The sequence below is a fragment of the Ambystoma mexicanum genome, chromosome 8 (assembly GCF_040938575.1).
Source record: "Ambystoma mexicanum isolate Mex_15411 chromosome 8, UKY_AmexF1_1, whole genome shotgun sequence".
Classification (NCBI taxonomy): Eukaryota; Metazoa; Chordata; class Amphibia; order Caudata; family Ambystomatidae; genus Ambystoma; species Ambystoma mexicanum.
The window spans coordinates 768,107,816-768,117,948 of NC_090929.1; the positions used below are offsets into that span (position 1 = coordinate 768,107,816).

Consider the following 10,133-nt stretch of genomic DNA (forward strand, 5'->3'; position numbering starts at 1 on the left):
CACTGGGAGGTACGCTGCTTTTTTAATTGCTTTGTCTGCTGTGTCGTTCCCAAGGGAAATTGGGTCTGCATTGTTAGTGTGGAGAGTGCACTTGACGACATGACGACAGTGACAAGAGTGGCCCATGAAAGAGCAGAGATCAACCTGTATAATAGTGCTGTATGTTGTACTGGAGACCCAGCTGCCCCCTGGGACACCCTACTCTTCCAGCAGGCCAATCCTGAGTGCACAGTGGAGCTAACATATGCTGTATCAGAGTATATGATCACCCAGCACCCCTGGCATGCCTCCAGTGTTTCAATTAGTGTAATTAAATTTGCTGCTTGATTAATGCATGGGGAACTAGTACCTCATATTCTCCATCCTCCAGGTGAACTAGAGATTCCCCTGCATTGCCACTTGCCCCACTCCTGGTCTTATGACAGTATGCCCACTTCCAGGAGCAGAAAAAACCTTGGCTTCCTTGGATGAAGATGTTGAAAGATCTGTGGACATCTGGTAGCTGATGTGTTGGAAACTGGTACCCAGGAATCCTCAGCAGGAGAACACACCTTCCATCTGACCAAATACTGCAGCCTTACTTTGTAGACACAAGAGTCAACAATCTTCTTGACCTCATATAAGTCCAAAGAAGGATCCTTGATAGATACCTTAAAGGTGTCCTATCTTTGGAACCAGTCAGGAATGTAAGGTTTCAATAAGGAAGTGTGGAAGACCGGATGGACACGGCTTAGCTGCTTCGGTAACTTGATCTTGTAAACCACTGGGTTGATTTGAGACAAGATGGGATATGAACCCAAGTAATGGGGAGCTAATTTGGATGGAGGAGTCCACCTAAGAAGCTATTGGGTAGAAAGCCAAACTAGTTCATCCTTCTTCCAGTCCTGCGAGGGCCGGCGATGGCCGTCCGCCTATGTCTTATATCTCCTGCGGCTCTCCTCCAGATTGAGCAAAGCGGTCTTTTGTGCTGTGGAGATAGAATCCATCAGAGAGTGGACAGTGGGGAGAGTAGCAGGGGGAAGAGAAGCAGAAGGAAAGGCACGATTATGCCTACCATAAATACAGAATAACAAAGACAGCTTAGTGGCGGAGTGAGTGGCATTGTTACAGGAGAACTCTGCTATGGATAGAAGAGAAGACAATTGTCTGGTTCATTGTTAGCAAAACACCTGAGGTACTGCTCCATGGTGTCATTCAGGCATTCTGTCTGACCATTTGATTGCAGGTGGTATCCGATGTAAGTGCTCGCTTGATGCCTAAAAAGTCTGCACAGTGTCTTCTAAATGGTTGATGTATATTGAGATTCTCTGTCAGAAAGGAGAGTTTCTGGTAGGGTGTTTAGTCTGAAAATGTCTCTTAGGAAGACCTGAGCTATCTCAGGGGCTCAGGGAATCCCTTTCAAGGGCATGAATTGGGCCATTTTGCTAAAGCTATCCACAGTGACCATAATTGCTGTATAACCTTGGGAAGGAGGCAGTTCTACTATGAAGTCCATAGAGATGTGAGTCCAAGGTTCAGTAGGGAGTTTGAGTTGTTCTAACAACCCTATGGGTCGGGAGGTCAAATAGTTGCTCTGGGCACAAATGGTACAGGCGTGAACGATTCTAGAATTATGACCCCAGGATAGGAAGAGTTGCTGTAAACTCGCATCAGGTATATATAGTAAATCTCTCAATCTCTGAAGAAAAATAATCTGTCTTTTACGGACATCAGTGCTTGTATTTCATTAGAGAGGGTTCCAAGAGTCTTGTTAGAAGCAGACTTGACATCTTGTAGAAAATTGGAGTACGAATGAAGGATACATCCTGAAGGAGAAGTTCACCCCTGAACGGGGCTTGAAAGCACAGTGATGGGCATTGAGACAGACTGTCAGCCATGATGTTCTTACTTCTGGGTAAGTATGTGATTTGGAAGTCATACTGGGCAAAGTAGTAAGCCCATCTGGCCTGGCGAGCATTCTGACTTTCCATCTGTTGCAGTACTCTTAAATTACTATGATCAGTGTGCATCTCAAACAATGAGATGACCCTTGTAGAAGGTGGCACTTTTCGGCACAGACTAGTTTGATAGCCAGCAACTCTTTTTCAAATACTGAATAATGAGTCTCGCTCTGTGTTAGGGTTCTCAAGTAGCAGGCAATTGGAAGTTCTTGCCCTTTGCGTTCTTGCTCGACAACCACCCTATGGTACCAACTGAAGCTTCTGTTTCCACTATGAATGGAAGCTGTTGATCTGGCTGCCTATGTATGAGTGCCAAGCAGAAGACTAGTTTCAAATCCTAAAATGCCTTCTCAGCCCTGGAATCCCATGGGAAAGGAATATTTTTCTTGAGTAGAGCTGTAATCGGAAGTACCTGGTCAGAGATATTGTTGATGAATCATCAATAAAAGTTTGTCAAACCCAGTAAGGCTTGTATTTCCTTTACAGTATTGGGAGCTGGCCAGTCAAGAATTGAGGAAATCTTCCTGGGGTCCATCTGTAATCCCTTTGAAGACAGGAGGAATCTGAGATAGAGTACTGAAGAGACAGCAACCTGCCCCTTTTCTGGTTTGGAAAATAATTTGTGTCACCTCAACCATTCCACGACCTCTGTAAGATGTCCCTGATGTAGGCTGACTTGGTTGGAAAATACTAGAATATCATCAAGGTAAACAATTACTGTGAGATACAGAAGGTCTGCGAATAACCAGTGGATGAACCATTGAAAGACGGCTGGTGTATTCACCAAGCCGAAGGGCATCACACATTACTCATACAGCCCGAGAAATTGAGTCTGTAATGCAGTTTTCCACTCGTCCTTGCTTTTAATTCTCAGTAGATGATAGGCACCGCTTATATCATGTTTACTGAAAATCACAGCTTATTGAACAGCCTCTAACATGTCCTTTATGAGAGGCATTGGGTATCAATCCCTTATGGTGTTCTTGTTCAGGCCGGCCGTGGTAGTCAATGCAAGGCCTAAATTCAGTGGAGTACTTTTTAGCTATGAGGGATGCTCTGGCAGGTGGTTTCGAGGGGCGAATAAGCCCTTTCTGTAAGTTTTGGTCTAGGTACTTCGGCAGAGCAGTTTGCCCAGGGATTGGCAAAAAAAACATGCAACCACAGGGAACGATGGAATTGGGTTGGATGTCAATAGCACAGTCCTCTGAATAGTGAGGTGGTAGCTCCATTGGGATTTTATCTTCGAACATATCTGCATAGTCCTGGAAGATGGATGAGAGACAGTTGACTCCAGTCGAGGATTGAGGAAATGGGCTTCTCTTTTGGCAGCCATCTGTCGAAGAGCCGTGTTTTCAGCTTTAAACCCTTGGACTTCCAAGGATAAATCTTGAACAGCTGACAATAGTTCTTGCACTTGCTTCGCAGTAGCCTTCTTTGGGCATTGCAATCTGTTAAACTGGGCAGATCTCACCTGAGTCTTAGAATCGATTTCACTGGTCAAGGTGTCCGATGCAGAGAATTTGGGGAAGGTTTCCTCAGGTATTCTTGTCTTCTTCTAGAAGATGAAGGGTGTGTTCTATGAATTCCCCACTTTGGTCTGATATACTCCCACCAAGACAAAAAGGAAGCCTCCTCTGCGCAGCCCAGGTTTTGGGGGAAAAACTCCCAGCGGTAAGTAAGGGATCAATAATGGTAAGATGGATGGTATTCCTTGTATGTATGAATGACACTCCTTAGTTGAGTCAAGTGAGAAGACTGAGGAGTGAAGAGATAAGCAAGCACAGTCGAACATGTGAGTAAACAAAGAGTGGTGAAGAAAGCAACTAGAAGGAAGAACGAAGAATCCAAAGTCTGTCTTACCAGCCCAGAACCCAGAGAAAACACATGAGTGTTCAGCGATAAAGAATGTAAGGAGCTAGGATGTTGTCAACAGTGCTGGAACACTTGTTAGAACACAAAGAAAAGATAAGAACAGGCAATAGAATAGATATCTTCTGGCTCCATTTTGATGGCAGTAAACGCAGAGCAACTAGGGACTGAACCCTTACTGAAGCCGGAATGAGAGAGAGACAGAGACAGAGATGGAGAGAGAGAAAGGGAGATGGCGAGGCAGCCAAAAAGAAGGTAAAAAAAGCACCGGGCAATTTGACATGGCAGGCGGAAACCCTGAGCCCAGGTGCTAAATGCCATAGGCTGCAGAAAATGAGAAGGCAAAAAAATGGAAAGCATCGGCGAACTCCGAAGAGCAGTGACAATAAAAAGAGGGATATGAAAAGGCAAAAGGAAACAGAAATGGTGCAAGGGCAGCAAAGGGTCAAGGGTAGATACCAAACACGGAGAAAAAGTATCGAGAATCGGGAGGTGAACCCTGCAAGAGCACACTTCAGAAGGAACTGAAGTTGCAACACAGAGGGGAGCATAGCCAGTAGGAAGATAAGGAAGCTGGGCCGTAAAGACTAAACCTCAATGCAAAAGCATAGCGGCACATTCAATGGTGGCTCCTCCACCGGCTCCACAACTTCCATGCCGGGCCTCTTCTGACAGTCATCTTCAGGGTCTTCATATGTAACACAGTCATTTGGCCGGGTTTACTGTCTTGTACCTCACAATATAGATGGAGGGGCTGGATACAATTACCTCATACGCATATGCTCTCTGTGTTTTCAGTGTGCATTTTGACCTTTCAATGATTGCAAATACTGCGTGTTCACCATATAGAGTAACTGAACACTTCATTCTAATGGTGGCAGATTTTTCAATGGTGAAGTCTGCTGCTGTTAGAGCCTTGCTCACATGGGAATTGACCCTGCATTGCTGAGTCCAGCATGCCACTATAGTAGGCCAGAGGTTTGTGGCCCATGGTGCTTTTCTACTACAATACTGCTGTCATCACCTGTCCATCTGAGTGAGAAAACAAATACAATTCTCATGTGTAGTTGTGAGTTGCTACAACAAGGGCCGTGCTGATGACTTGTTTAAGCTCTTGAAAGCTTGTGAGCATTTCTCCTGTCCAGATTATTGTAGTTTTTGTATTTTGTGCCACTTTTATTCCATATAGTAACCTTCTGGTGTATATGGTATAGTCAAATATCCATAATCTGCAAGGATTACAAAAACATAGGAACTTTTGCATGTCTTTAGCTGTAACTGGCTGAGGAGTACTGCACACTGCAGCTGCGCATTTGGGTTTTACCTTCTTTCCACCAATGGAAATCATTTGGCCTAAACATAGCACTACCTGTTGACAATACTTCATCTTTGCTCTGTCTACTTTGTATGCTTTGTCTGCCAGCAACGTCAACATTGTGATGAAGTCTTCTCTACATTTTCTCTCATCAACGCTACGTGGCATCACATAGCATTGTTCCTAAGTACACAATGAAAAATACGGTTATGATATCTCTGTAATGTGATATACATTTTGTGCAAGAATAGATCACCGTATGTATTGTTAATATCAGTGTGAATAGGCCCATACCAAATTACTGTGAATGCAAGCAGATGTTCAAGGCAAAATGATAAGGATGTGTTATTATATAGTGCTTATGCTTAAGTGCTTTATATAGAACACACAAACATACAATATCATCCAACCTGTGTTGGTACTCATTTATCAACCTCAGAATGATGAAAGGCTCAGTTGGCCTTGTCGGGATTCGAACATGCAACCAGCAGATCACACACACATCGCAGCAGCGAGTGCTCAACCACTGAGCTATCTTACCAGCTCTAGCTATCTTACCGGCTATAGTAAAATGACATGTCTGAATGTTCTCAAAGTCAGAATGCAAGTTACACTTTGTGTGGATACCATGAAACTGGTAACTGAGATGTAACAGCAATGCAGTTAATCTGCAGGTCTGGTGCAATGTTGGCCACATGTCAAGCCTGCATGGATCTCCTTTTCAAACTTCAGAGGAAGGCAATATACATACCATTGGGAGGGTTCAGGACTGTGTATTAAAGCATTTGGAGTAGCATGGGGAAAGCAGGGCACTCACACAGCATCCCGTACTCTGGGCACTTCTTACCTCATACATGCAAACAAACATCCTGAACAGCATGCCATGAAGATAGGAAAGATAGACACATTACAACAACGCATTAGTTGTGGCAAAACGAAATCAAGGGTCACTTTAAGTGCTATGGTCAAACATTTCTACACTTTACACAAGCTTTTAGGCATAAGGATTTTGTCAAGACACCGCGATGCAATGTCTTGTGATGATCATTACGGAGACAGCGGCAGAACAAAATGTTATAACTGTTATAACTGCAACTTGCGAAATGCAAAATACATAGTCAGAAATGGATGTTTATTATTCTCTAATTGTTTTTTTTTGTTGAAGTTTTTGTCTGCATTGTGAATTTGAGGTGTTTAAGAACAGCTTGAAATAAACTTTTAATGAGTCTAGTAATTATTGTATAGCATTCCAGAAAGACAAATTATTTGTCATTCCTATTCTTTCTTATTTAGGGTCACTGCTGAAAGTGTTACACTTGTGGTACCACCTGTTTTTTGAAGAGGCCTGAACAAAAAAGCCAGACACTCCAAAACAAAGATCGACAGGCCAGGAGTTTCAATTAATGTGGATAGGTGTTCCTAGGAATGTGAAGGGATTCTCCCCCTACCACACTGGTCCCCTGATAATTTGTGATCATCCCATGAGTTACTGTGTTGTTGTTGGGCACTTCAGGGGCCTGGGGCTGCACTGCATATGTTGCTTAAGCTGGTGTGCTGTTAGGTGTCGGGGTAGACATCTTCGGGAACTGAGGCGAGGCTCCCGGAGTGGCCATAGGAGGTGGGGCATTGTAAGGGATGTTTGGGGATGCTGTGGTGTATGGCTGCAGTTAAGTGGTTGGTACGTCTGGGGCATACTGGGCCATCTACGGGATATACACAGCCACTTGTCTACTCCTATACTCCTATGAGAAGTAGCCCATCCTCCCACATGTCTAACACTGCCCCATGTTCCCACCCTGTGTTCCCATCCCTCCAAATTCTCCTCTGCCTCCCCAAAAACCTGTGAATCCTTCCCTCCCTCTAGGGTACCCTCCCTGGGGTCCTATCTCACACTGGAGTCCTCCTTGATACTGTCTTCGATACCCACCATTACAATAGTATTCCCCTCCCCATAGGGAGGCTGCTCGTACGTCTCTTGATATCGCCCTCTGCCCTGTCAGCCATCCTTGTGGAGCAGTTACTACTGCCCCTCTAGTGTTCACTTCGACAGCATCTTTTTTACTAGTTTTGCTTTCTCTTTTTCTTTATTTTCTGCTGTTTCCTTTACCTTCTATCTGAGATATTTACAATGGTATATAATAATAAATTGTATTTCCGCCCACCCTTTAGCTACAATCCCTACCACCTTATCTAGCACTTTCTGCACTTTCTTTGGAAAGCCTTTTTTTACCGTATAGTAGAAAAATGCAATCTACCATTCCCCAGTCTCTGCCCTTCACACCTCTTGCATCTGCAACATAAACTGTGCCGGGTCCTCGCCATCCCGCATAGTCTGAGCCATTATAGATTGCTAATCTGGTGTGTCAGGATATGTGTGCCGCAGCGCCACCCATACACCGGCCCTTCAGTCATTGAAATGGTCTCCATCATGGCTGTCATACCTTATCCGTGCCAACTAACACTAAGAGGTGGGAGGATGGGGTATTTATACTGCTACACCAAACAAGCCTCCAAACTAGGGAAAAACCCTTCACAAAAATACAAAAAGTTTGGTGGACAGTGTATTGACCACCTTACGCTGGATCAAGTTTTCTAAACTAAAAAGGGATAGCGTATAGCTCACCACATTACAGTGTAGAAACAAATGACCTGGTTGGTGCTACACAATGTACATTCAAAATAACAATTTATCAGAATATATATATTTTATTAAATTGATTAACAATGATTAAAAATAGAAGAGAATCCTTCAAAGAGGCAATTCATATTTAGCAACACAATACAATAACAATGTGGAAAGTGCACAAAGCAAACTCAAAGAAATACCACAGTGACAGTAATCGGAACCAAAGTCAATCAGGTTACATCTTACAAATAGAACAACATTCACTATATATAAAGATTCACTATTCAAAACAAGCACTCAAGGGGTCAACTAATTCACCCACAATGTGCTCAAAACTCAATTACACCAAAGTACTCACACTGCATCATACCAGTCAACCCAACATGTTTCATTCCTCATACAACCACATTACACACAGTAAAGGGAAATTCATCAGGGGGCCGTATTCAAATGACAAACACAATTCACAGACAATTGTTTGTGTAACTTTGAAGGCTAAAAAACCGGCTCGAGAGACGGTGGTAAAAAAAATCTTTGCAGAACCTCCTGGTTACTACCAGGGTCGACCGCGGAATATACACTAATAATGTGATGCCACGGTTATACAATAGAAGGAGATGATGGGTACAGCCGAATTGCTATCTTCACCATCACCTCGGTCACTGATCCTGCCGAAGGAAGATGCTTGCCACCTGTAGACAATAAAAGAATGGGGTGTGGGTAAGCGAGGAACTAGTCACTAAAGCCTCAATCCCACCAGAATGTTACATTACAATTCTGCGGAGTACACATTTGCATGTGTAAAATGTCTCCAACCCCCACAACACATTGCGAATTTGATGCCAAGACACAAGTTGAATTAGTATTTTGGAATCTTCTATAAAAGAAGAAAATGAGAAGAAGAAAAAGTCCACAATTTGCAAAAAGGTGAAAGGTAAGTGATGTTCTTCATTGTATTTCTTAGCCATCCTGTAGCTTCCACATCCCACGTTTATAAAGGGACTCAAAACAACACAGTATGCCCTTCGTAACCCGGTCAAAAGCACGCACTAAAGGTCATCGCATGGTGTTCTTAATAAAAATATCTGCAAAGCACTATCCGTGTTCTTAACAATGCCATTGCCTACATCACACAACCCCAAGAAAATGAGGGGGTGTGAAATACACAGGGGCTCGATCAGTGCCCACCCAATAACCCAGCTAATCACGTATAAAAGCACATTCATACCTCTCCGAATTTGGTCTGCCCTCAGTTGAGCCGCTTATTAGAGTGCGTGGACTACTATGGTGTTAACTAACACACCCACGCGGAAACTCAGCAGTGCTGGAGAATCAAAACAGAAATCATATTAGGCGTTACAGAAATCATATTAGGCGTTAAGATGGTAACTACTGCAGCTGTGTCAGATGGAAACAGAAAAGCTACAATTCAGTACCTGTAGAATACTGCAGACAATCCCAGCATGGTTTCAAAAATGAGAGGCGAAACAATTTCAGCAAAAAATCATCATTAAATGGCGAATCAGTCAGGGAGCTAAACGGGACCGCATTCGGTCAGCAGAGCCTGTGGGAAAAAAGGAAGGGGACAAAATAATGCCAACCAGTGTCTCTCACGGCTCCAAGCTTCAAAGGGACACTGCTCATTACTCAAATATTCACCCCTACTTGCTCATTAGTTAACCTGAGCCTGCTTGTATACAGAAACTCGGCACCCCAACCACGATATTTAGTCCCAGAAAGAGGGATCAAAACAAAGGGAAGGCGCTCACCTCGTGTATGATTACTGAAAATTCCAAACGGGGATTGGCAGCCCCCTTCTGTGTAGTGGCGTTCAGGCAGCGTCTGCACTGGAAACCTGAATTAAGCAGGAAGTTCTGGATTGTGCTGGCCGGCAGGGGATTCAAACTGTAATGGAGCACAGCTGTGTCCGGGCCCGCCTGCCGATGTAGAGGGCAGGCTAATAGGTAGCAGGTGTGTGTCATGCCGCTAGTGATTGTGGTAATTAGAGTCCATTACTGGCAAATTCCACTCGTGGCATTAACAGCTGCAAGTCTGATGAATACCTGAAAAAAATGGCAGTGCTCGTCCTAAATGCCGAAAGAATACGGAAAGGAAGGGAACTGGAAAAAATAAATCCATAGATAGCTTGTATTAGAGCATGTACCTCTGACAGACACCACCATTACACACGTGGGTTGTATTTCAAGTGGGTTGTGCTGAACAGGTGGCTCTCTAAAGGAGGAAACTGCTTGACTATTAAAGAGCAGTTAGCACAAATTTAACCACAAAAAAATTGTTACACAGACAAAGATAAGGATAACCCACCACAGTTGAATATCCAGGTGAGTCAACCTATATGTTACAAAAATCAGATTGAAACATA

The 10,133-nt window shown here is 43.7% G+C and overlaps 1 long non-coding RNA gene across 1 annotated transcript; it reads right to left on the reverse strand.

Moving 5' to 3' along the window:
- Positions 1-7,813: 7,813 nt before the first annotated feature.
- LOC138473669 (uncharacterized) lies at positions 7,814-9,643 on the reverse strand. Its single transcript, XR_011268841.1, has 4 exons — positions 9,520-9,643; positions 9,187-9,314; positions 8,979-9,074; positions 7,814-8,442 (listed from the first exon to the last, which is right to left on the reverse strand). It is a non-coding gene; the product is annotated as an uncharacterized lncRNA (long non-coding RNA).
- Positions 9,644-10,133: the final 490 nt, after the last annotated feature.